The sequence below is a fragment of the Oratosquilla oratoria genome, chromosome 32 (assembly GCF_046742065.1).
Source record: "Oratosquilla oratoria isolate Oo_2021 chromosome 32, ASM4674206v1, whole genome shotgun sequence".
NCBI lineage: Eukaryota > Metazoa > Arthropoda > Malacostraca > Stomatopoda > Squillidae > Oratosquilla > Oratosquilla oratoria.
In genome coordinates, this window is record NC_134808.1 from 41,533,393 (window position 1) to 41,538,392 (window position 5,000).

Below are 5,000 nucleotides of genomic sequence, written 5' to 3' on the forward strand. Positions count from 1 at the left end.
CGTCCTACCACCCCCGTCAGCCCGCGCGCGCTCTTCGTCCGCCTTTTGTCTCGCGTACGCCGAGCGCTAGAAGCCCAGAGTCCCGGCCAGTGCCACTCACTCGCTGGCAGCAGCAGCAACAGCTTTCAGCAGCCGCGCCCTCCGCCATGGGTCTGCAGGTCCCCTCGCCTCCTCCGATCCCATCTCGAAGCGCCTAGCCAAGCAGACGAGCAGTGGGAGGCAGGAACCTGGCTCACCTCAGGAGCCACCTCCTTCGGGGAAAAAGATCTGCTGCTGCTTCGCTTGGTTTATTAGTTTGCGACGAGTTCTGTGATTGCTGAGTTTTGTCATCTCAATCCCCCCTCTTCCCCTTTGCCCCGTATACATACACACAACCAACGCATTCCCAACCCTCCCTTTTTAAATCTCCCTAAAACGCCTTGTGTTGTTAAAACGACTCTCTGTGGTTTTCGTGCTGGTGCAAGAAGCTGAAACGCCAAGTTCGTAAGCTCACCTATGTACGTGTTAGCTTCTCAAGCATTGATACGTTGTTCTTCCTTCATATGCACAACTGCTTAGTTTTTGCAAATTACGTGGCGTGGTTTGATAATTTACTTTGCAAAGGAAAAAACAAAAAACCCGGCAAGTTGTGCTCACTCTCTTCACACTTCGTGCTCGTCTTCTTCGTTCTGGGCCAAGTCATACTCGCGTCGTCTTCGTTGCACCTTGTTAGCGTTCCACCTTGACTTCAAGAACCTCCCATCGAGTGTGAAGGAATCTCGCTTCGTGACATCAGTGTCAAGTGTCACCTACATAGTTAACGTGTGACAAGTGGTACTTTTGATCTGATTAAAACAACTACTATTTCCTTTTTCATCGATTCTAAGAGTACTCCAGATACAACTATTGTAACTGCTACAGCTCCTACTACAACAACAACTGCTACTGTAGCTCCAACAATTGCAGCTTCAAAAACTTAGGATTCGACTACAACAAGAGCTCCGACTAAAACTACATCTCCGACTAAATCTAGAGCTACTACAACTACAGCTCCTACTACTACAACTACTACAACACTTGCTACAACTACCACTACAGCTACTACAATACCTACTACTACTAGTACTACTACTACTGCACCTACTATAACTACTACTGCACCTACTATAACTACTACTGCACCTACTATAACTACTACTGCACCTACCACTACTATAACTATTACTGCACCTACCACTACTACTACTACTACTACAACACCTACCACTACCACCACTGCAACACCTACCACTTCTACTGCAACATCTACCACTTCTACTACTGCAACATCTACCACTTCTACTGCAACACCTACCACTACTACTACTGCAACACCTACCACTACTACTACTGCAACACCTAACACTACTACTACTGCAACACCTACCACTACTACTACAACACCTGTCATCACTACTCGTACAACACCTACCGTTACTACTAATACAACACCTACCGTTACTACTAATACAACACCTACCACTACTACTAATACAACACCTACCACTACTACTAATACAACACCTACCACTACTACTAATACAACACCTACCACTACTACTAATACAACATTTATTACTACTACTTCAGCTTCTAAAACTACTGTTATAGCGCCTGTCTGAAACTACAACTACCACATCTAAAACTACAACTAATTACCACAACAACATTTACTACAGCTCCTAAAACTACAACTACTAGTCTACTACTACCACTACTACAATACAGCTGTTCCTACTATTACTAAAGCTCCTATAACTACTACTACTACTGCTACAACTCGTAACTACTACTACATCTACAACAGCTACTACTCGCACATCTATAGCTACTAATATAGCTTCTACTACAGCAACTGCTACTACTACCACTACTACTACTACCACTACTACTACTACTACTACTACTACTACTACTACTACTACTACTACTTCAGTTCCTACTAGAGCTATTACTACATCTAATAGAGCTGCTACTACTACTCTACAGTAACTACTGAAGCTACTGCTACTACAACAGTACCTGCTACATCTGCTACATTTACTTCAGCTCCTACTACTACAACTCCTACAACTACTGTTCCTGCTACTACAGTTCCTACTACTACAGCTGCTACTACTACTACTACAGCTACTACTACTACAGCTACTACTACAGCTACTACTACTACTACTACTACAGCTACTACTACTACTACTACAGCTACTACTACTACTACTACTACTACTACAGCTACTACTACTACTACAGCTACTACTACTACTACAGCTACTACTACTACAGCTACTACTACTACAGCTACTACTACTACAGCTACTACTACTACAGCTACTACTACTACAGCTACTACTACTACTACAGCTACTACTACTACTACAGCTACTACTACTACAGCTACTACTACTACCACCACTACAGCTACTACTACTACCACCACTACAGCTACTACTACTACCACCACTACAGCTACTACTACTACCACCACTACAGCTACTACTACTACCACCACTACAGCTACTACCACTACTACAGCTACTACCACTACTACAGCTACTACCACTACTACAGCTACTACCACTACTACAGCTACTACTACAACTACTACAGCTGCTGCTACTACTACTACTACCTTAGTACTCCTACTACTTCACCACTGTTACTACACCTATTACTACTACTACACCAATTACTACTACTACACCAATTACTACTACTACACCAATTACTACTACTACACCAATTACTACTAATACTTTTACACCTAGCACTACACTTAATACTACTACTACTACTACTACAGTTTTTAGTACTACACTTTTATTACTATTTTTAGTACAACATTTAGTACTAGTACATCTTTTAGTATTAATACGCCTCTTGGTACTACTACTACTACAACTCTTAATACTACTATTACACATCTTAGTAGTACTTCTAACTACACATCTTAGTATTACTACTAACTACACCTCTTAGTACTTCTACTATTACACCTAGAGCTACTACCACACCTCTTAGTGCTACTACTACTACACCTCTTAGTTCAACTATTACACCTCTTAGTACTACCACTAATCTGCAGTGACTATAGTTCTTACAAGTATAGTTTCTTCAGGTGCAACTTCAACTTCTACTACAGCAGCTCTCATTACTTCACCTCTCACAACTACATCTACTACTACTACTACAGTTCGTACTACTTCGGCTTCTATTACTTCAGTTCCTACTTCTACTACAGCACTTATTTCTCTTATTACTACTATTATTCATTCTACAAACAATACTACTGGTGACACTACCAATGCATTACTAATAGACACTTCTACCACCACTACTTTACTTCTGTTACTACAAGTACCACTACAACAACTGATACTTCTGCTTACCGGTGTATCAAGACTTACAAGTATTACTACAGAACAAGAACTACTATAGGAAAACTTATACGGCTGCTAACGTTATCAAGTGTTATCCAAGATCGCTGAAAAATCGCCCTTTCCTGCGCTTCATATTGGATCTCCACAAGTGATTTCTGCCTTTCCCGAAGTCCTTTGTCTTGCTACTTCTGCTGCTGCCAATAACACAGTGGTACAGAACTCCCCCAGCCAACCGTGCTGAAGAAATACAGACTCTAGGGTTCTCGGAAGAACCCTTCTGCTATCCCATTGTGTCCCGAAACCTTGACAGTATTGTGTGTCAGTATCGCCATCAGTATTCGTGGGACACTGCAAGACCCTGAAACATCTCAAGGTGCCCAGACTGTTCCGTTTCGTGTTCTGATGCTGTTCTGTGTTCTGAATCGTTCACGGTTTGCTTAAGGACTGAAGAGTGCCTCAGTATCCTAAGACACCAGACTCCTATCTTGAAACGAGAAAAGAGAGACAAAGAGTAACTTCTACGTGACTTACGACTCTTTTTGTGGATCAAGTATTACAAAAGTATCCAATAACGCACAAAAACCGATTAGTGGTATTACACCCCCCAGTTACCCACCACGCCTTGTAATTACCCCCATTACCTATTCATTACCCACCTTCCCTATTACCTCGGCAATAATCAGCTGGATCACGTGACTTCCGGCTGGTGTTTAGACGTTCAAGTCTGCAACGGTTAGAAGATTCTAAAAGTTGTGATGGTTTCAGAGTAAAAGTGATTAGATTCCGTATATATATAAATAGAGTTCTATATTTGTACAAAGTGTCTATAATAAAGCACATTGATGAGTGTAAGACCCTCCCAAAATCTAACTTCATTATCATAGCCTTTCTCAAAAATTCCGTAGAAGAAAAAAGAAGAGGAAGAAAGGTTACTTGATCCTTGTTGGAAGACAAAGAAGAAAAGCGAAGGAAAATATAAATTGACGGGCGGAACAGAAGAAAGACATTCAAGTTAAGATTACAGGTGGCTTGGCAAGACACCTGGATTTGTCGGCTGTCGCTGCGCACCTGGCAGCCCCCCCAGCCTCCCCAGCCCCCAGCCCCAGCTACCAAGCCTCCTGGAACCACCACCCCATCCCTTACTATCTACACGGGAGGATGGTTGTGTAAATATATTCATTTTATTTTGTCATCGAATGATGCTGTCATAGCAGGGTTTTCTTCCCCATACGACAAAATCGCCATTTAATTTAATCAAAATTCGTATATAAACATCAAGATAAAGACATAGTTGGCAAACATAGTTATATATGTGAAGGACATTCAGGTACATTTATGTATACTTATTTTTAACAAGAACTGTATACATACGAACGTATGTACATGTTTGTACACTTGATGCTGAAGTAAGAGCAAATTAAGGTAAACATGAATCAAGATTAAAGTGAGATTCTGTGAGACAGCAAATATAGATGATTCTGAAATTGTACCAGATATAGATATCCTTAAAAAAGGACAGTTACGAGCGTAGAAAAGAAAAAGAACAAAGTCATAACCACATGAGAACTAAGGTCTAAGGATCAATACATTACAAAGGTGCATCGA

The 5,000-nt window shown here is 41.3% G+C and overlaps 1 protein-coding gene across 2 annotated transcripts in view; it reads left to right on the forward strand.

Moving 5' to 3' along the window:
* Positions 1 to 3,082: 3,082 nt before the first annotated feature.
* Positions 3,083 to 5,000, forward strand: part of Dpp10 (Dipeptidyl peptidase 10) — a 536,755-nt gene continuing 534,837 nt past the window's right edge. For both annotated transcript variants that reach the window (XM_076172201.1, XM_076172202.1), the window contains exon 1: positions 3,083 to 5,000. This exon is cut by the window's right edge and continues 402 nt beyond it. The gene's annotated coding sequence lies outside the window, so the exon portion shown is untranslated.